Source organism: Perissodus microlepis, chromosome 1, assembly GCF_051167445.1.
Source record: "Perissodus microlepis isolate ML-2025 ecotype Zambia chromosome 1, ASM5116744v1, whole genome shotgun sequence".
Lineage (NCBI taxonomy): Eukaryota > Metazoa > Chordata > Actinopteri > Cichliformes > Cichlidae > Perissodus > Perissodus microlepis.
The window spans coordinates 40,577,022-40,600,039 of record NC_140461.1 but is presented as its reverse complement, the minus strand read 5'-3'; the positions used below and the strand labels follow the sequence as shown (position 1 = coordinate 40,600,039).

Genomic DNA, 23,018 nt, shown 5'->3' with positions numbered 1-23,018 from the left:
AAATAATTCTCCCGTTAATTGATCTGAGCATGCGCAGAATGATCCACAGCGCTCCTTTGATCCTTTGATCTTCTCGAACGATCATTGTTATGTCACGGTGACATCACATTCTCTGCCACACCCACCAAGTCCTTAAATAGAGGAGGTCGTTTAACAGTTTACATCAGAAAGAGCCAGTTGTTTTAGACAAAGCTGACCTTTGCATTTAAATCATTCAGAGATTTAACTTTTTGACACTTTTGAGCTTTAAACCTTTAAAGAAATGTCACAGGGAACCGGAGATCAGTCAGACCCACTGCAGCGTATGACAGATGAACTCAGGGAAGAAAACGCACAACTCAGTGAAATGTGCATAGAATTAAGTCAACATATCGGACAACTCACTCGACAAAACGCACGACTCAGTGAAGAAAACACACAACTCAGTCAAAACTACATACAACTCAATCAAGAAAACACACAACTCAGTCAAGCAAACGCACAACTCAGTCAAGAAAACGCACAACTCGGGCAAGCAGACGCACAATTGAGGCAAGAGATCGCAGAACTCAGACAAACTGTGGAAAATCTTCAGCGCCCAGCGGTACATGTACAAGAGACAACAGAAAGAGAATCCCGTGGTTCGTGGGGTCTAAACCTACTTAAAGTAGGTTTAACTGTTGCCGGATGTGTCATTGCTCTTCCTGCAGCTTTCTGGGTCGCCTCTAAGATTTTCGGCTGAAGCGAATGTCCCGCTCTGTGGGCTCATGATTATTATCATGACGCTCTGTGGGGTCATGATTATTATCATGACCCCACAGAGCGGGGATCGCTTGCGTGTGCTTGCCATGCACACGTCCCATCGACAATTGTGGATTGTGGTCCACATCCACAATTACAGCTCTACTGTAATTGTGGATGTGGACCAGTTACCCTTTAAAAACAGTAATGATCTTTTCCAGCCACAGTCCACCTTCATCCTGGCGTTGTTCCCGCTGGTGCAGGGTCCGCTCCTCAGCAAAGGGTTCTCCGTTTGGTTCTGTCCAAGGCATCCTCAGGTGACGCGTTGATGGTCTTAATGTCTTCCTTGATTTTGTCCATCCACCGTTTTTTCGGTCTGCCTCGAGGCCGGCGTCCGTCTGGGTCGATCCTTAATAGTCGTTTTTGCTGAGTTCTCATCGCTTCGAATCACGTGTCCATACCACCTCAGGCGGGATTCGAGCATCTTTTGAACTCGAGCCACAGTCCACCGACCTGTCATAAATACGCTGTGCTCTCCTTTATGTTTGATTTTATTTTGCCCCTCACCTCCCAACCAGTCATGGCAGAAGACCGCCCCTCCCTGAGCCTGGTTCTGCCAGAGGTTTCTTCCTGTTAAAAGGGAGTTTTTCCTCTCCACCGTTGCCAGAGTGCTTGCTCATAGGGGATCATTTGATTGTTGGGGTTGAATTTTTGGATTTCATTTCATTGGCTTGAACTGAAAAACCTAAAAATTCAGCTGAGGGGTTCACATAGTGGAGAGCACTACATTTGTTAACTGCACTTTTTTTATTTGTAGATTTTGTAGTTCTTCCTACTACAAAAACTACAAATGAAAACAAGGCAGTTAGCAGCAAATGAAAATAAATAAAACGCATTAAAAAAAATCTGCTACTGCTCTGTGTGTTTACTTCAGTGTATGTTTTTGTGTTAGACGATTATAGATTGTCCAAAATGTCCTACACCTTGATGTTGGTGGGGTTCCAGAGGCACCAGCAGCTTCAAATATGTGTTTGCTGCTTTGTAATGGCCTTTTAGCAGCTGCTCTCTTAATGGGATGCATTTGTCCTGCAGAAACCTTCCTCGTTGTGCGTTTATCTGCACAAACCCGTGTGTGCTCTGACTCAGCCACAGATCTCCTAACGTCGCGGTGATCGCGATTAAGTTTTCATGAAATATCTCAGGTTTTCACTACGTGTCCAAGGCATTTAGCTATTTGACACTTTTCAGCAGCAGAGAGATCCTTTTATTTTTCCATATTGTTAACTGTCAGTTTGTTCATTTCCTCAGTGTTCTTTAGTGTTAAAGTGTTAGAGTGAAGCACAGCCGTTTCTAAAGTGTCTGCAGGCACTGACGTGTCCACAGACACACACTGATGGCTCAGCTTTCCAGCCAAATGGCCTCGTTAATAAAGAACTGACCTGCCTAATGTACTGCAAAGCACATGCACATATAATTCAGGATCACTGTAACCTCAGTGGCTTTTAATAAACTTTATTTTGGAGTTTCATATTTTGATTTAGATTTTTCTAGCCATTCACATTTATTTAATGTGATAAATTAAGTTTTGGGCTTGTGTGCCACTATGGTATAGATGAGTACATGAAAATTGCAGCCTCCCATTTTATTTTTATGCTTCAAGTCACTTTCTTTTGGGGAAAACTACCGTTAATGTCTGTAATATAAGTTCCGCCAGCAGAGGGCGCTCGGTGTCTTACGCATCAGTAGCCAACACCTCGCTAGAAGAAGAGTGGTGCCGAGCTGGCGCACCGAGTAGTTCCTGTTACCTGCTGTGTGTCTGTTTTTACAGGTAAGCTGGGTTGCAAATAATACATATGTGATAGACAACAGTAGCAATCGAAACGTAAAAGCTAGAGAGCCAATTCACGAGTTTAAGGGTTGATAACAATGAATCACCACCAGCTGTTGCTAAAAGCACCTTTGTTAGATAGCAAAGTATTTACAAATAATTCTCCCGTTCATTGATCTGAGCATGCGCAGAATGATCCACAGCGCTCCTTTGATCCTTTGATCTTCTCGAACGATCATTGTTATGTCACGGTGACATCACATTCTCTGCCACACCCACCAAGTCCTTAAATAGAGGAGGTCGTTTAACAGTTTACATCAGAAAGAGCCAGTTGTTTTAGACAAAGCTGACCTTTGCATTTAAATCATTCAGAGATTTAACTTTTTGACACTTTTGAGCTTTAAACCTTTAAAGAAATGTCACAGGGAACCGGAGATCAGTCAGACCCACTGCAGCGTACGACAGATGAACTCAGGGAAGAAAACGCACAACTCACTGAAATGTTCATAGAATTCAATCAACATATCCTAACAGTCACTCGAGAAAACATACGACTCTGTGAAGAAAACACACAACTCAGTCAAAACTACATACAACTCAATCAAGAAAACACACAACTCAGTCAAGCAAACGCACAACTCAGTCAAGCAAAGGCACAACTCGGGCAAGCAGACGCACAATTGAGGCAAGAGATCGCAGAACTCAGACAAACTGTGGAAAATCTTCAGCACCCAGCGGTACATGTACAAGAGACAACAGAAAGAGAATCCCGTGGTTCGTGGGGTCTAAACCTACTTAAAGTAGGTTTAACTGTTGCCAGATGTGTCATTGCTCTTCCTGCAGCTTTCTGGGTCGCCTCTAAGATTTTCGGCTGAAGCGAATGTCCCGCTCTGTGGGCTCATGATTATTATCATGACGCTCTGTGGGGTCATGATTATTATCATCATGTACTCATATATGTAAGCATTGAGCCAAATGTAATAATTCTAACAAATTAAACAAACAATATTTGTCTCTTATGTATAATACATCTGTATATACACTGTCACAGATACTTGTCTTTGAGTGAAGATTTAAGGTGATAGGAAATATAAATAACTGCAACTTGAATCTCTGACCCAGAGTTCAAGCTCACTGCTGTAATATATCCTGTAATATATATATATCATAATAATCTGACAATACTATAATATTGGCCATATTATATTTACATTACCACAGTGAGATGACTTTAGTCTCATGAACAACATCAGCTAATTGTTATTTACTAACTAATCTTAAATGAGTGTTCAGCACAGAAATGAAGCCCAACAATCATGTTTTACAGTCCTGTGGTCTCAGCCTCAGATACTCAACTAATCAAAGTGATGTCATGACAAAAATGAATGACCAACAAAACATTTTTCTCCTTCATTTCTGTCAAACAAAGCCGTATGACACGTTTCTCGCGGTTAGTATCATGGTTGCTAGGCAACCTGAACAGCACGACGAAGGCTAGACCGTCCCATTTCACAAGCCTCTCACTTCCGCACTTCTCGTACTTATAGTACGCACCGTACGTAGTACGCGTGCGGTCGCTGGATTGGGACACAGCCTGGGCCTGCCAGAGTCAGAAATGAGGATAAAACAGGAAGTTTGACAGCAGTGAGTTCCTGCAGCGACCTCTCGTTTCTCTCCTCAGTGCTGCACGTTCGTGAACGTGAGCCCGGACGCGGTGGAAACTCTGAGCGCGCTGCAGTTCGGCTCCACCATACGGCAGGTGTCGCTCGGCAACGCGACGCAGAAAAACAACAGAAACGCCAAGTAGGACAGATGTTTCAGGCACGAGAAGTCCCTGGACTTTTTGAGGGGACAACAACAACAACAATAATAACAATGTGCAGTAAAACATACACTCATTCGTTTCATTTATCAAGTTCCTGTGTTGTGTTGTTTGTGTTGGGAGTGAGCTGGAGGGCGGGGTGGGCTGCTTTTAACCAGGTAAAGCACTTTGTGCTACATTTTTGTATGAAAAGTGCTTTATAAATAAAGATTGATTGATTGTGCGTAGTGCCGACGCGGGACAGTTTCCAATTGTGTAGTACTGTTGTTCCTAGTGTGACTCTGCAATGACAATAAAGAGTTCTCTCGTCTTCTCTTGACGATGAGCTGCTCGTCCACCACAGCACTGAATCCAGCTCAGTTACAAGTTACAAAAGAAAATCATTTTTACTCGAGTAATAAAATTCATATTCAAGAAAACGCATGTTTCAGCTTCATTGCACGAGGCAGAGCAATTACGTTTCAGCGGACATCACGGCGTCCGCGTGTCCAGCTGTGGAGAGGACTCTTCTTTTAAACTTTCTTATCTTTACTGAGTAGAGACGTACAGGAAATAGTTGAGAGGGAAAGACCACGGGCCGGACTCAAACCCGTGCCGCTGCGTTCCAGCCATGTGGGATGTGGTCACCGTGAGCTGAGCTCAGCCGACGTCAGAGACGACTTTGAGTCAAACGTATGACACGTGTCCGTCTGTGGTCCTAGCTGCTGCCTCCTCGCTCCTTCAGCAGCTGCTTGAGGACGCTGGACTGTTTCAGCGCTCTCAGGTTAGAGAGGTCCTCCGCGATGACCGGGATCTCCTCGCCGCGATGCTCCTCGTCACCGTCGCCTTCCTCGCTGTCAGAGAGCGTGCACAGGAGAGCGTCGTTCTCGTACGTGGGGAAGTAATACCTGCGGAGCGAGACGAAGTTTAGTGCTCAGGCTCAAATTAGTCCCAACTTAAAAAAGGACGCCATTTTCATCAGCTGATAAAAATACTCCAAATGAAGTGTAAACATCTGTGGCGTTGACCACGTTCATCAGCAGCTGTACGCCAGCTTTAAAGCCCGCGCTCTCATTGGTTAATTCTGCGGATCACAGGCGCTTCGTTAAACCTACTGCGGCTGGTCCCAGGCGGACATCTCTGGCAGTTTCATCACGTGACCTTCAGCCGCGATGTGACGCAGGGCGTCCGCCCGGCAGTCGAACATCCGCGTGCAGCCGTAGCAGCGGCTCTGATGGATCTGCCGCCGGATGAAGTTCACCAGTTTGACCTGCTGGTAGAACTTGAGGTCTGAGGGAGGACAGAACATTAGAAACACTCAGAAGGAAGAAATAGAAGAAAACTGCGCTCGAATTACCACAGAGATTTCACTCACTGAGCTAGGTCTTAAGGAGGTGGAAGCCGTGAGCCTCCTGCAAAACAATCACGAAACAGAAAGATGTCAGGGTCACGCAACGCCGCGACGCTCGTTACAGACTTCATAAATAACAAAACCAGAAAGCAGAGAGAAACTTTTCTGCCTCTCAGGTAAACTCGTCACTCGTGAGCAGAGTCACGTTTGGGAAACTGGTTCTAACTTTAAACCAGAACGTTTAATCAACGACAAAAATCTGACTGCAGTCGACGTCGAATCCTAGATTTTATTTATTGTTCACCAGTGTTAAGTCTAATTGTTGAATGTTGTCATCGTGTTTCTTAAATTTGTAAGGTCTGAGTTCAATCTATAGGATCAAGACGTTCCTTTGTCTCTGACCTCTCCAGCCACTCTGTGCTGGGGGAGCTTTTATTGCAGATGCATCCTGACAGATCTGTTTCTTCTGTTGTAAGCTTCCTGCTTTTATGATCCTTTTGGTCAGCAGGAGGTCTCTCACACACACACACTGCCTTGTCTTAGAACCATTGGGGGGTTTTACGGTGGGAGGTGCTTGTGTTGTATTGTGTATTGTAACTGTGATGTCAATAAATAGCTACGGGGACAGCTGCTCTTTGAAGGATTTCGGGCCTGAGACAGGTTAGGAGCGTGACCTCCAAGAGCTGGTTCTTGACCAAAGACTTCCCTCGTTAGCGAGTGAAAAAGCGGTTGAAGATGTTCTGTTATGTCTTGTTTTCTTCATGATGAATAAGTCTCTAAACTAGCGGGGCCTGTGGAAACAGACCCAACAACGAGGAAACATTTTTATTTGCTTGTTAAAGTTTTGACAATCATGTATTTATTTGGAAACTTTTCAAAATAAAAGGCGCTTCATTTTAAAAGCTCTTCAGCTTCGGTCCATCTGTGTGTGAGGGCACTTTTTGAGTAAAATCCATGTTTTGTGCTTACGATGGATTCATGTGTTTGCAGAGACCTCAGGAAGCAGATCGTTTCCTGTTAGTGTGCACTGTCTCCGTTCTCCCAGAATCCTTTGCAGAATCGTTTCAGGGATGAAAAGCAGAAAACGATATTTTCCTTCTCTGAAACTTCTACGTACCTTCATATGCGCGTAGATCTGCTCCAACGTCTCCGATTGGTGATCACAGAACAGACACACCGCAGAGACCGGATGAGCCTGCCAGTCCGACCAATCACTGCGGACGATGCGGAGATGAAACGAGCAGACTGAAAGCATTCACACAGGATCAGAGGAGGAGTAGGAAGCGGACTTGATTTAAACTTTTGTATCCAGGCTGACACAGTAAATAAGAATATTCTCAGGAGGGACAACCCGAGGTTCAGTATCTGGGATCGAGCCGGGGATCAAACCTCCAACCTTTCGCTGTACCTCCTGATCCACAGCTACCCCGAGCTCACAGCACCTGGTTCAGCACCTGGTTAGCGCTGGAGATCAAGCGTGCTCAGACTGGTGATGTCGTGTTGGTTTAAAATAAACGTTACACCCACTAACTGCACCATCTGGTGGTAAAAACTGGTATTACACGCAAGTGCAGCCCGGCCCGGTTTTTGCCTTTAACACGACACAGAGCAGTCTGTATGACATGAATCAGGACACTTTAGTTAATGCAGTCCTCACAGAGCTACATGAGGATACTTACTCATCCTCATCATCCGCCAGCTCACGGTCATCTTCGCTTTGCACCTCCTCCCACGTTTTTCCCAGTTCCTGACAGGACAGGAGGGACGCTTTAAAATCAGAACAATACATTCAGGTAGTGCGTTTGCTTCTACAGAACTGCTTCGTTTATCCTGACGTGGAAGCGTGTGGCGAGTGTGTCGCTGGGCTTTACCAGGTAGTTGATGACGTAGAAGCGGTCGTACTCGTGGTTTTTGGCGCTGATGCGGCGGTGAGCTTTTTTCCTCATGTGATCCTTCAGCGTGGTTTTATCTCGAAACGTTTTCTCGCAGTACAGACACTGCAGACTGAAGCGAGGGCAGCAAAATGAAAAGGCGCGCGAAGCAAAACAAAACTTAACGCTGTGAATAAAAAGCAACGATTAGCGTACCTGTCCAGTTTGTCCTGCAGCGTGTCGAGGAACTCGCTGCAGTAGACGATGTTGTCCGGCAGTCCGATGCTGAAGGAATGCTCTCTGGCCATGTGGTTCAGCAGAGACGACCTGGAAACAGCACGTGGAGCCATTTTTAATAAACAAAAGAAAACATCAGCTGATATCATCACTGTTAGCACTGCGCTGCAGTCCTTTGGGCTTCGTCCAGAAGTTCCCATTTGGACAAGACTTCAAGATCCATGCAGCGTGCCCATAGTGGCAGACAGAGGGAAGCAGCCTCTCTCGCCATGGGCCGCTGCATGTCCAAATGTGAGGAGACCCGGAGCGGACACGGGTTATGTCTCTCGGCGTCCTCCCACAAGGAGCTGGAGGTGGTGCCTGTGCAGAGGGAGGCCGAGCATCTGCGAACCAACACAGTGACTGAAAATGGATGGATGGAAGCTTAACTGGAGGTAAAGACACAGATCCACACAAGAACTGTGGTAAACACCAGTGAGAAGCCAGTCACACCTTCATGCCATTCATGAACCAGCGCACACCTGCACAGGTCTGAGACCTGACCCTTAGCAGGAGAGGAAGAAGGATGAGGAGCTGCACTGGTCTCAGATCAGCTTCTTGGTTCAGGTTCAGACATGTCACTGAATGATGTTTATGGAATTATGCCTCAAAGCAGCTTTTTGGGGGTTGGATCATAAGAGGATGACTACAGGAAGCAAAGAAGCTTTAAGTCACATGATTTCAGGAAGCTCTACCTTCTGTCTGCTTTAATCTAACACACGTGAGGTTTCCAGGACTGATGGGAATCCTGCGGCGCTTTACCTGTTTCCCGTGAACTCTTCGCTGCAGAACATGCAGAGACGATGGAAGCTGCTGTCGTCTCGCTCCTTCGGCTGCTGCTCCAGGACCTCCTCCTGTGGGAGCACAGAAGAAGAGCTCAGAGGAATTCTTCAGAAAACTACCTCACAGTGCTCAGATATTTAAAGTGCAGAGGTTACAACGACACAAAGCGTGTAAAATCATCACTCAAATCTGCAATTTTTCAGATTTTTCCTGATTTTCAGACTTTGCCTCAAAATAAAGTTTAAAAGAAACGAAACTTCCAGCAGCACAAGATTCACTCAGGATGCTCCGAGTGTCACGTCTCCTCACCAGTCGTTTCTGCTGCAGCTTCTCTCGGAGGACTCTGTCTTCTGGAAGGACGTCACACAGCAGGAAGTAGTCCTCCTGCTCCTCTGTCAGGTCAGCGAGGAAGAAGAGTTTTTAATGAGTCATTAATCAGAGCTGGAGGAAGTGTACGTGGTTCACTTTGAAAGGTCAGGTCCTCTGTGGGTTTGAGTGAACTCACCGACTGGGCCCGTGGAGTTGGTTTTGATGACGCTGCAGAAATCTGTGACCGGCTGCTCGAGGAATCTGCCCTTTCAGTACAGCAAGTACCTGATGGAGGAAACTCGTCAGTAAAAACCGCAACCGACTCACAGCCAGGTTTACCGGCGCACAGAAACACTTCGTCACGGTTCATAAAAGCAGCACACTAACAGGCGTGGACATGCTGGACTTGTTGTATATATGTATACTTGTAAGGTAAGGGTTTCCCCCCATCACCCCAAATAATTACAGTAAGTCTTTGGTGAAATGATCGAGTTCCAAATGCTAAAAACATCCAAACGTGTTCCCGAGAGTTAAACGAGTGAGCCGGAGCATGTGTCGCACTTTGGGACGTCTGCGATGAGTTTGACGTCGGCGATGACAAGCGTGTGCTCCATCAGCAGGTGTCTGAGGAGGACGTCTTTCTGCGGCGGTGGGACGGACTCAGAGCAGAACAGGCAGACCAGCGGCTCGGAGCCGGGACATTGAACACCGGGAGGGCTGGAGGTGTCAGCCGGCTGCTCAGGGAAACACACAGCGGCTCCAGAATGCTGTCCTTACCTGAGAAAGCAGAAGAGAGACTACACCTTATATACCACACACACACACTCTACTCCAGACCAGGTGAGTCAAAACCAAGCGGAAGCGAGAATGTACAGCCTGGCATGAAGAAGCATTTCCCTCTGATCTACAAAAATCTGTCTGTATACAATTATTTTCATCACCCGTGGGGACAAAACTATGATCTAAAAGTTAAAAAAATTAATTAATTAATTAATTAAATAACTCATTAATCGAGCTCAGACTTTACACGCTGTTAAATCCTGAATAAACTTCACAGCTGTCAGACTGAGGATACTGACTGAATATAGAGATTGCTGTATAATCAGAGTTAGCAGCCCAGCTATTTCCTAGCCTGCTAGCTTAGCCGGGCGGTTTCCCGCCTGCTTTTCTGATTTTTTTTTAGCCTTTTTTCTGCTGATTGTGAATTCCCACAGACTCGGAGAGTCACCGACACCCAAAGCTTTGCACGCAGACCACCAGATATCAGCATTAAAGCCGCGGACACGTTTAAAAAGTCACACTTACCGTCTTTACTCGGCTCGCTGGCGGCCATGTCTGGTGTCACGTGGTGCAAATAACACAAATCGAACCAATCGGAGGCCGTAAAATGCCAACGAAGCGCCTTCGCGGACCCCCGGTAAAACACGAATTAGAAAAGGTGCATTCAAGTGGTTCAAGGAAATATGAAAACTTAAGTTTCGAAAGCTGAAGGTTAATTAATGTGAAAGAAGTTGACTAACATGTAACATTGGACGTTGTTGCATATATATAGCAAAGAATATAAATCACATGAACACTCAGATCCTCAAGATATACCTGAGAGTGTTCTCTGAACATGAAAGTTTAGTGTTCATAAATCCCCATTTATTAACATTACATTAGCATAAGTTTCCTCCCCTCTATTACAAATTTTTAAAGGAAACGTTATTTGTGAATGTGTACCATGTGTACAGGTGTAAGGTTCCCTAAAATAAAAGTCTGAAAATAACATTTGAGTTTCTGTACAGGGGGGAACAAGAAGGCTGGATATGGTGCAAATTCTTAAATAAATGACCCAAGTTTTATACGTGAAGTCAGTTTTAAGGTGGAGTGGCTGCTGATGACACACAGCTCATCATCCAGCTTGGATTCGGGAATTCACTGGAAGCACGTTGTGGTCAAAGACCACTGGGGGGCACAAACAGCTCAGTGTTCATCCTGCAGTCTGATTCACTCTCAGGTTTGGTGCTGTTATTCTCAAAAAAACAAAAAAAACAAAAACAAACTATAGATAAAAGCAATGACAGCAATACTGCATAAATTATAAACCTTTCTCCCTTTAAGCACAGAATGAAAATATGAAAACACACTGTCAGCTGTTTTTTTTTTAATATTGCAAATACATACGTGATGTGATGTCATGCCATGGTGATAATCTCATATATGACATGTTATTATGACTCTGTAATCACCGAAAAGTGCTCACAGTCAGTCTTTGTGACTGCAGTTTTTTAGTCCAGCATAAAAACCAAAGTATTTCACAAACACTTTGAACCAGTATATAAAAAATATTTTGAGTTTTAAAAGTTCATGTTCACTGGCGCACACACTACCAGACACTCCTTCTCCGTGCTTCATGGTGGGAACCATGCATGTAGAGACCATCGTTCACCTTTGTGGAACCAAAGATCTCAAATTTGGACTCATCACACCAAAGCACAGATGGTCTAATGTCCATTCCTTGTGTTTCTTGGCCCAAACTAATCTCCTCTGCTTGCTATTTGACCATAAAGGCCTGAGTCACACAGTCTCCTCTGAACAGCTGATGTAGAGATGTGTCTGTTACTGGAGCTCTATGTGGCATTTATCTGGGCTCTAATCTGAGTAGCTGTTGACTTGTGATTTCTGAGGCTGGTGGATGAATGTATCCTCAGCAGCAGAGAGGACTCTGGGTCTTGCTTTCCTGGGGCGGTCCTCGTGTGAGCCAGTTTCTTCGTAGCGCTTTATGGTTTTTGTGAAGTTTTTGCAATTTCCTGGACTGACTGACCTTCAGTTCTTAAAGTAATGACAGACTGTTGTTTCCTTCGCTGATTGGTTCTTGCCATAATATGAATTCTAACAGTTGTCAAATAGAGCTGTCAGCTGTGTACTATGCCTGCACAATAAATCGAAAATTTATTGTCATCGCAATATCAGCCTGTGCGATGGGCCCATTGCAAAAGACGGCGTAAACTGCGATAATTGGGTACCTTAAAATGTTTACACACATGCTTTAAAGAATTTGCCAATCAAAGAACCCCCTTTACACATTAGACCAGTCGAATAGAGCCCTTCACGGCATTAACCAATCAAATGGATTAGAGGCCCGCCTCCTACGCAGGTGGGGAGCGAACAACGCTGCAGCAACGAGTCAGTTGTAATGGCTGAGAGCGAGACGCATGACGAGAACGCTACTGACTATGAACTCGTGGCTAAAAAAAAAATAGTACCTCGCTTATTTGGAGGTACTTTGGATTTGGTAAAGACGACGTTCTCCAAACACAGGTGCTCTGCAACACTTGCCGAACACTTGTGGCAACCACCAGAGGAAACAAGACTAATCTCCACCATCATCTTCAATACAACCACAGAGAACAGTTTGAAGAGTTCCAGAAAGACAGGGCTAGCCAAACAAAGGTTGCTAATGTTAAGACAAAGAGCACCGCAGTCCAACAGCCGTCTCTGTATCAGAGTTTTTCAAGTGGAACAACTTATGAGAAAACGTCGAAGCGCTACAAAGAAATAACAGAGGCCATTACACATTTTTTGACAAAGACATGATGCCTATAAATACAGTTAGCAGAGAGGGCTTCACCAGTCTGATACATAAAGTGGACCGGAGATACCGCATCCCCTCACGAAACTACTTTTCCCATGTCGCCATTCCACAAATATACGAAACATGCCGGAAGACCGTCACGTTTGAACTGAGCCAAGCTGAAAACTACGCAAGCGCTACAGACCTATGGTCAACGGACAAACAGGATCCCACAGCTGTTTATGTTTTTGAATCCATTTTGAAAAATGTATTGACAGCAATGTTGAATATTATTACACATGAAAAAAACAACTGCACGTAAAATAATCACACCGTGACGCCTCTGCCTTTGTAAATGGAGGGACAGTAACTGCGTGTATGTAAGTGTGTAAAACCTGCAGACAGTCAGATTAACAGTATTGTGTCTCTATCTGCCATTCTGCAATTAATCTCATGTAAACAATAACGTGGCGCACAGCGTGACGTGAAAAACGGCACATAGCTTTGACGTCGCGCGACGAACTCTGTATTCCTCGTCCACGTGTAAACGCAAAAAAGGGGTTTTAAAAAATCTCCGTTTTCGGTGATTCGAGACGCCGTTTACGTGGACGAAACTGCTGCGTTTCCAAAAATCCCCGTGTAGGTGTGGACGTAGCGTAAAAGAGTTAGTAGTTTATTTCCTTACTACCTGTAATTTATTGCAGATTACTTGTATTTGCTTAATTTTTTACTAAATGTTTGAGGTGTGAAATAAACCGCAATGGAGAACAATATGGGTGTGTGTGGTTGGAGGATTTGTGCGCGCGTGCGGGGAGGGGGGGCGCGAACATTTTTCTTGTAAACAAAGGGGGGCCCAGCAAAAAAAGTTTGGGAACCACTGACATAGTGAGTGAAGAAGAAACACCCAGTGCATCATGGGAATCCCCCAGCAGCCTACACCTATTGCAGCATAACTAAGGGAGGATTCAGGGTCACCTGGTCCAGCCCTAACTATATGCTTTAGCAAAAAGGAAAGTTTGAAGCCTAATCTTAAAAGTAGAGATAGTGTCTGTCTCCTGAATCCAAACTGGAAGCTGGTTCCACAGAAGAGGGGCCTGAAAACTGAAGGCTCTGCCTCCCATTCTACTTTTAAATACTCTAGGAACAACAAGTAGGCCTGCAGAGCGAGAGCGAAGTGCTCTAATAGGGTGATATGGTACTGTGGGGTCATAAGTAATAAGTATGATTTAGTCTGATGCTTGCAGTGTTAGTGCAAACAAAATGGAAGGAAACAATAATCAAAGCAATCTGGATTCTTCCAGCAGTGTCACTAGCACAGATGTAGTGATGGACAGGTGTGACACAGATGTTTCTGATGCCCCTCGTGGTTCTGCATCTCCTTGTGTAAAGTGCGCCAAATGGTTGAACGATGCACAGTGACTCCATCTGCTGCAAGATGATGTTGTAGGTCTTTGGTGCTGGTCTGTGGGTTGACTCTGACTGTTCTCACCACTCGTCGCTTCTGTATATCCGAGATTTTTCTTGGTCTGCCACTTCAAGCCTTAACTTGTAATCAATAAAATGACAACAATGCCCAAATTTATGCACCTGCCTGATTTTGTTTAAACAATTATTGCACACTTTCTGTAAATCCAATAAACTTCATTTCACTTCTCAAATATCACTGTGTGTGTCTCCTATATGATATATTTAACTGACATTTTTTATTGTAACAACCAACAATTTATACAGGAAAATAATGACTATTAACAAGGTTGCCCAAACTTTTGCATCCCACTGTAGAGAGTGTGCAGTTATATTGAGAAGAGAATAACAGAAATTAGCAGTGGTAGTAATAATAATAATAACAATAAAAGGAGAGGGGAAAAAAGTATTAAATATTAGAGAATTTGGTTGGTATTTACATTTAAGACAAGTTAGTATTTACAAGTTTGTGCAAGAGTATTTGTAGGGTTGTACAAAGTTGTGCAATGAGTATTTAAGTAGCATTTGTTGAAGTGACAGTGTGCAGTCCTGTAATTGTAGTGAGTGTGTAGTGGTGTGTATGGAATGTCAGCAGTTAAAAAGTCTGATGGCTTGTGGGTAAAAACTGTCCCTGTGTCTGGTGGTGCGGGTCTGAATGTTCCTGAACCGCCTGCCAGACAGCAGAGTCTGTGGCTGGGGTGGCTGGGATTGGAGAGGATCCGCTGTGTCTTCCTCATGCAGCGCTGTCTGTAGAGATCCGGCATGGCTGGCAGTTCAGTCCTGGTGCCGTGCTGATCTCACCACCCTCTGCAGAGCTTTGCGGTCCAGAGCATTACAACTGCCGTACCAAGTGGTGATGCAGCCAGTCAGAATACTTTCAATGGTGCATCGATAGAATTTTGTTTCTGGGGTTCATGCCAAAACTTCTCAGGCGCCACAGGAAGAAGAGCCGCTGTCTTGCTGCTTTTGTGATCACACCAACATGGTGTGACCAGCTGACTCTCTCCACCTCTGCTCCTTCGATGTGGATGGGGGTGTGGCCTCCTCTCTGCAGTCTCCTGTAATCCACGATGAGCTCCTGGGTTTTGCTGACGTTAAGCAGCAGGTTGTTGTCGCGGCTCCATGATGTCAGGGCTCTCACCTCTGCCCTGTATGCCGTCTCATCTCCATCAGAAATGCTGGTGGTGGTGTCGTCTGCAAATTTGATGATGGTGTTTGAGCTGTGTGTTGCTGTACAGTCGTGGGTGAACAGGGTGTACAGCAGGGGGATGTGTGCTCAAAGTAACTTGCCCAACACTGGTCATTACTAGTTAACGTTAAAGGGATGGTTGGCTCAACAGAGCTCTGACTGTTTGTCAGCCTGGCTACAGAGCTGAAGAGAAACCTGGGGTTGTTCTTATTTTCTTCAATCAGTGATGAATAGTAAGATGTTCTAGCTTTGCAGAGGGCTTTCTTATAAACCAGCAAACTATTTCTGCAGGCTAACTGATCATCTTCTAAGTTTGTGACACGCCATTTCCTCTCCAGATTACGAGTCATCTGCTTTAGGCTACGTGTTTGAGAATTATACCACGGAGTCAGGTACTTCTGATTTGAGACCTTAGTTTTCACCGGAGCTACAGTATCCAGAGTCGTACGTAGTGAGGAGGTGAAATTATTAACAAGATAATCGACCTCTGTTGGAGTAGCGTTCAGATAGCTGCTCTGCTCTGTGTTGGTACAGGGCATTGAAGATGATAACAGTGGGTGGATTATATTCTTAAACTTAGTTACAGCGCTTTCAGAAAGACATCTACTGTGATAAAGTCTACTCTCCACTGCTGTGTAATCAATTATTGTAAATGTAAATGTTATCAGGAAATGATCAGACAGGAGAGGGTTTTCAGGAAACACTGTTAAATGCTCAGTTTCTATATGTTAAAACAAGATCTAGAGTGTGATTAAAGTGGTGGGTGGGTTCTTTTACATTTTGAGAGAAGCCAATTGAGTCTAATAACAGATTAAATGCCATGTTGAGGCTGTCATTTTTAGCATCTACATGGATGTTAAAATCACCCACAATAATTATTTTATCTGAGCTCAGAACTAAATCAGATAAAAAAGTCTGAGAAATCAGAGAGAAACTCTGTGTAAGGCCCAGGTGGACGATAGATGATAACAAGTAAGACTGGTTTCTGAGTTTCACAGCTGCCAGGGACGAGGCTCAGCATCAGGCTTTCAAATGAATTAAAAGTCTGTCTTGGTTTTTCGTTGATTAATACACCACGTTCCAAATTATTACGCAAGTTCTGTTTAAGTGTCATAAAGATTAAATAAGTTGTTTTTCCAATTAAACCCATGGATGGAATTGTGTCTCAGGGCTCTTTGGATGACTGAAATCAATCTCAGACACCTTTGATCATTTGTTTGTCAGGTGAGCCCAATTAAAGGAAAAACTACTAAAGAAGGATGTTCCACATTATTAAGCAGACCACCGTTTTCAAGCAATATAGGAAGGAAAAATCATCTCTCTACTGCTGAAAAGTTTATATTTGACTATCTGGGTCAGATATAAACCAAGTTTAGGTGGAGTTTATTTTTGTTATGCTGACTTTTTCGTACTGTGTACTAGCTAGCATGACAGGGTTTCTATACAGCTGGGTGGGTGCTATGATGTTACTGATGTTGAACTTTATTTTGTTCATAAGGTTAGTTAGTAGAGTTGCCAACCGTCCCGTAAAAAATGGAATCGTTCCGTATTCAGAGAAAATATTACGCGTTTCGTATTGAGGTGAAAAGGAACAGTTTGTCCCGGACTTCAGCTACAATGAAAAAGACACAAAGCTGGAGTTATTCTGTCTTTATGCTTTCAGCGGCCTCTTCTCCTCTCATTCTCTCCCCTCCCTCTCCTGTTTCTACTTCAATCATGAAACTGATCAATGATCAGCTGATCAGCTTTTCTCTCTTGTTTGTTTATCGCCCACTTTGTGCCAGAAAAAGGAAACCAGTGGATGTCGCGCTAAACAACAGCAGCACGTTTAAGCTTGATCAGCTGTTGTTAGAATTGCTTTAATATTAATTTCTAGTATCAGCTGATGTTTGCTGGAGCCACAGCTGTAAAGCTGCTGGTCATGATGTCGTTTGGATATGTGGTGAGAGGGAAACATGAAGATGAAACCAGGAGATGTCCTTACTGAATCATCAGAGCTGAACAGGTGATGGAGAAACAGGTTTACCTTTTAGGTGACATGAATGAGTTGAAGTTATGAACTGTTTCTGAGAGACAAATAACACCAGGATCCTTTTCTAAGTAGCTGGTAACTGTGCAGGGGCGGGTCTAGCAAAGTTTTGCCAGGGGGGCAGGTAGGGCATTAACAGGGAAAGGGGGGCACAAAGAAATTGTCATGGTCCTGGGTCCTTTTGACCCAGCGTTTTGTGTTTTCTATTAGTGTGATTGTTGGTTCTGTTCTTCCTCTGTTTAGTGTTTACTCTGTTCTGCCTGTGTGTTCCTGTATCAAGTCCGCGTTTCTTAGTCTGTGTCCGTGCATGTGTAAGTTCCTGTTTTATTGTGAAGGTCTGCGTCTTATGTGAGTATTTTCAGTTCGCCTCCCTAGTCTCGTTACGTTAATCACTCCCAGCTGTGTCCCCCACCTGTGTGTAATCTCCCTGTGTTCTCTGAGTGTTTTTAAGTCGTGTCTTCTGTCTTAGTCGTTGCTGGTTCGTCTGTGTTGTTTACCTCGGTCTCCCTGCGTCTCTCCAGCCGTCCTCCCTGCATCTACGTTTCTGGTTTGTTTTGTTAGCTCTGCCCAGTTTAGGTTCCAGTTTCATGTTCCCGCACCATTGCTGTTTGTATTTTCTTTTGTTAAATAAATACTCACCTGCACCAGAGCTGCCGCATTTTGGTCCTATCTTCAACCCCACACGTCTGCCACACCGGACGTGACAGAAATACTTTTCTTTCTTATTCTCATTTAAAATGTCTAGCTTTTAAAAAATAATTATCTGAGTCTTACAACAAACAATTGATAGATATATATACCATCAAGACAGTGAACATTACTGTCACAACAGTGTTTGTTTTCATTCAAAGGCTTTATGGTTTTTCCTAGTTAAAATGCCCGGGACGATTTTTTTGTCCCAGTCCAGCTCTGTATGCAGCTTATCTGCAGTCTGGTGTTACCTACATCTTCCTATTCAGAAGGCAGAATTTCCGAGTTCTGAGTACAATCGAAAGCACCTCGACTGCAGTTTTTGTGTTGGATGTAAAAAGCACACATGACGCTGTGACGTAGGCTAGAATCATGGCGGCGGTCAACGACGGTCCAGGCGTGGGATTTCTCTCGTGGAAATATGCACATTATTTGTTCCCTTCTATTGGTAGGTGGCACAGTGCACTTGTGGCAAGTAAACAAGCTCGTAGACCATCCTAAATTTACTTTCCCTAGTAACTAGTTACTTTGAAAGTAACGAGTAACTTGAAGTAACTGAGTTACTTTTGATAGAAGTAACTAGTAATGTAACTAAGTTACTAATTTAAAGTAACTTACCCAACACTGCTGATGAGTGCAGTGCAACCCTGGATGGTCCAGATGGATGCAGTGGTGGAAGGTTGGTGGACAGCCACCATGTCCCATCAAGGCTTTGTCGTCAGCAAGGAGGCGGTGGAGTCATGTTTTGAGCCGGAATCACATGGAGAGAGCTGGTCGGCCCCTTTAGGGTCCCTGAAGGTGTGAAAATGACCTCTGCAAAGTATGTGGAGTTTCTGACTGACCACTTTCTTCCATGGTAGAAAGAGAAGAACTGTGCCTTCTGCAACACAATCATCTTCATGCAAGACAATGGGCCATCTCATGCTACAAGGAATACCTCTGCATCATTGGCTGCTATCGGCATAAAAGGAGAGGAACTCATGGTGTGGTCCCCATTCTTCCCTGACTTCAATCCTATTGAGAACCTTTGGAGCATCCTCAAGCAAAAGAATATGAGGGTGGGAGGCAGTTCACATCCAAACAGCAGCTCTGGGAGGTTATTCTGACATCCTGCAAAGACATTCAAGTAGAAACTTTCCAAAAACTTCCATGGTTCCATGGATGAAAAAATTGTAAAGCTGCTATCAAATAAGGGGTCCTATGTTAATATGTAACTTGACCTGTTAAGATGTTTATGATTGAAATAGTTTTTGATGCCAGTGAAATTGATCTACTAATGCTGCAAATTCAACAAATGACCATTTTAAATTTTTCACACCGGCCTACACTGGTAGGCCGGTGTGAAAAATTGCTGCCACACCGCCCCCTCGGCCTGTGCTTCGAGATTTCTGGTAGTTAGAATGACTCGGGGCTGTTGATTCATTTAAACTAACATAATCATCCTGCTGCAACCAGGTTTCTGTAAGGCAGAGTAAATCGATTTGTTGATCAATTATTAAGTCATGTACTAACAGAGACTTGGAGGAGAGAGACCTAATATTTAATAATCCACATTTCACTGTTTTACTCTTTGGTTCAGATGTGGATACTGTATTGTTCTTTCTTTGTGATTGTTTATGTTTAAGTTGTTTATTGTTGGTTTTTAGTTTGTTTTTTGTCTTTTTGGAAGCTGACACAGTCTCTATGGAGATGGGTTTTTGGGGGGGTAGCAGGAGGAGAGAAGCTGCAGAGAGGTGTGGAAGACTGCAACTCTGCTTCCTGGTCCCAACTCTGGATAGTCATATTTTGGGGGTTTAATAAATTTGTCCATATTTCTAGAAATGAGAGCTGCTCCATCCAAAGTGGGATGGATGCCGTCTCTCCTAACAAGACCAGGTTTCCTCCAGAAGGTTTGCCAATTATCTATGAAGCCCACATTGTTTCTGGGACACCACTCAGACAGCCAGCAATTTAAGGAGAACATGCGGCTAAATATGTCACTCCTGGTTTGATTCGGGAGGGGACCAGAGAAAACTAGAGAGTCCGACATTGTTTTGGCAAAGTTACACACTGATTAAATATTGATTTTAGTGACTTCCAATAGTGACCGGGTGTCATTACTGCCAACGTGAATTATGATTTTACTGAATTTACGTTTACCCTTAGCCAGCAGTTTTAAATTTCCTTCAATGTCGCCTGCTCTGGCCCCTGGAAGACAATTGACTATGGTTGCTGGTGTCTCTAGCTTCACATGTCTGAGAACAGAATCACCAATTACCAGAGTTTGACCCCCGGCGGGTGTGTCGCCGAGTGGGGAAAAACGGTTAGACACATGAACAGGTTGGTGGTGGCTTCTTTTTAAGACTATGCTTCCTCTTTAGAGCTGCAAATATGCTACATTTGTTAGAAGTACCACTACTGCTAAAGGAGGCTGAGGAGTAACTAAACATCTGACACAATGAGCAGGAAAGTGCAGGAGGGACAGGTGAAGAGGCCATGGAGCGTCGGCTACAAGCTAAGCAAAGCTAGTGAAGATTATACTACGAAAAAAGAATTATCTTAAAGTTTTTAATTAAATTGCTAAGCTGATAAGCTACTCAAAAACACCACTGTGTTTGAGCAGGAACAGGAAGTGATACTCTACCGCAGAGAGAGCGAACACCAAGTGACAGCGCCACCAAGAGTCAGGGAAGTCAATTAGAGGCCTTATAAGAAACAACTGCGTTTCACTACCACACGGAAGCATTTGGTATTCTTTCCCTGACCAAGGTGGCCGAGAGCGTTAGGTGGCTAAGCAGCAGAGCGGTTTGATTTCTGCAGGAAAGCTGCTCATTTTAGTATTGCCCTGTGGTAAGTGGGACGTGTTTGCTATAACGTGGCATATAGTAGGGTGGACCTTGACGACTGCTTCCCTCTGTTTTGTTATAGGATCATGCCACACTGCTGCTGTCTTGTTGTAGCCTTGTTGTTATTTTGCAATCATTTATGGACTGGCCTTGACTGGCTCCTTGTTTTATGGTCTTTTTACTCTGAATTGTTTGTTGTATTTTAATCATGCTTTCATAAGGAATTGTATCTTAGCTACCTGGGGGGCTCTTCAACTGGTGGGGGAGGTTGTTACATCTTGCAGGAGGTCTCCTCTCTCCAGGAACTCACTCTGCAGGTGGGGGAGATATAGGAGAGGTGGAGGATAGTGGTGGGCGGATCGATCCAAATATCGATAGTATCGATCCCAAGTCGGGATCGGTATCGGATCGATACTAGCCTGGTTAGATATATTCTTTACTTTGAGTTCTGCTTGTTTGCTATGCTGTGCTTTCGGCAAAAACGAAACAGCCAGGTCGCTGGACTCGCCGCTCCTGTGTCAGCGGAGAGCAGGCACACTTTGCTCCCCCCCCCCATGTTTTGGTGTTGCGCTGACACGTCACGTGACTTAGACACTTTGGGGGTTATTAAGTTGTTTACATATTAATTATATTTTTACCAATTGTTTTTGTTGTTGAGAATTTTAATTGTAATTTTTGTATTATAGTTTATCAACAGTATTTGTTTTAATTTGTTTACTGGTTTGCGTGCACTTAAGATTAACAAAAAAAAAAAAAAAAAAAAAGATTGCCACCACGGCAGACCCGATGGCATTTTCATGCTTCGCAGCATCATTTATTCTTACAATAATCACACGGTTGCTGTAACAGTACATTCAACGGCTGCAGCTCTCGCGCTGGCAGCCGTACACATCACCACCACCAAACCTGAAGCGGCATCGCAGAACACACCCTGCCACATACACCCATCGCCCGCTTCAGCCCACCCCGCGAGCAGGCGAGGGAATCGGCCCGGACCATCGGGGCCCCATGCCCCGGCCCACTCTGGCGGTCGCCCGCGCCTCCAGCGGCCTGATGGCCACCCATATGGCAAGCAGCGGCGGTGCAGCAGGAGTGGAAGTGAGCCAGGGCTCAGAGGCAGCTGAGCAGACGGCCGGCACGCAGGACCATGCAGCCTGCGTGCCGAAGCGGACAGCATGCCGCCCTCAGGCAGGACCCCTGCGGACCTCGCGCACCTCGACCTCCATCTCCAGCTTGGCGGGTCCCGCTGGCGCGCCAGCCTCCGGCTCACCCCGAACCGCGCGCTGTCCACCCTTACAGTGATCACCCGGTTGCTGTAACAGTAGCCTACATTCAACAGCTGCAGCCCTCCTGCTGCCAGCTGTACACATCAACACCAAAAACAACAACAGCACAAGCAACGCACAGGTTTTAAGCCCGTGAGGCATCATTGTAGATGCAGTGCCTCCTCTCGCTGCCTTTTATTGAGAAACAGTTCACACAAAACACATCACAGCAAAGCAACGCCCACGTGGTTCTAAGACAAGGCATTGTATGTATATGTGTGAACTTCTGTAAGAATGTGTGCTGACCAAAAGGGTCATAAAAGCAGGAAGCTTACAACACAAGAAACAGATCTTTCAGATAGGATGTATCTACAATAAAACCTCCCCCAGCACACAGTGGTTGGAGAGGTGGTCAGGATCAAAGGAATGGCTTTGATCCTACTGCTTGAACTAAGACTGTACAAATTTAAGAAACACAATGGCAACATTCAACAATTAGACTTAACATTTCCCTCCTTTTTGTCATTGTATACTTAAATTTCAACTTATGCACCCTTTGTTTGGACAGTGTCAGTGTAGACTTCATTCATACACAGCTCCTCTTCATTCACCTTCTATCGCTGCAAAAGTTCACAGTTAATACATGTAAGCAGTTAACCTGCTTCTCGTTGATCTCATACACAGTAAACTACATCCTATACATAAGCAAATCAATGTCAACAGTCCAAAAACAGGAATTAATATTTTCAAAAGAAGATGCCACCAAGGACCAGACATTAACCAAGCTATCCAGCCTTGTGGTGCATCTACTCCTGTCGTGCGATTCATCATGTATTTCTGCAAGTAAACAACTGAATGTCAAAAGTCAAACAAGAGGAATCAACATTCTCAAAAAGCATATGTCACTACAATCCAACTGTATACAGACATAGGCACTCAAACACATCAGTTGACTTCATTGTTTGTCCATGTGGCTCTCAGCTAACTTCAAAGCTGTAGCCTGGTCAACACCCCTCTTTATGACTCCTATCAACCCCTTCTCACTGTAGGCATCCTGTGGG

At 44.5% G+C, this 23,018-nt stretch overlaps 1 protein-coding gene and 1 pseudogene across 2 annotated transcripts in view; one reads left to right on the top strand and one right to left on the bottom strand.

Moving 5' to 3' along the window:
• Positions 1-23,018, top strand: part of LOC146394302 (uncharacterized) — a 132,398-nt gene that overhangs the window by 43,555 nt on the left and 65,825 nt on the right. The gene's annotated exons all lie outside the window — the stretch shown is intronic.
• LOC146394303 (zinc finger protein 277-like) lies at positions 3,045-12,371 on the bottom strand (annotated as a pseudogene). Its single transcript, XR_014799879.1, has 12 exons — positions 10,245-12,371; positions 9,501-9,716; positions 9,136-9,224; positions 8,940-9,022; positions 8,610-8,701; positions 7,788-7,898; positions 7,572-7,704; positions 7,380-7,447; positions 6,818-6,914; positions 5,725-5,761; positions 5,465-5,639; positions 3,045-5,257 (listed from the first exon to the last, which is right to left on the bottom strand). The product of XR_014799879.1 is annotated as a zinc finger protein 277-like (transcript).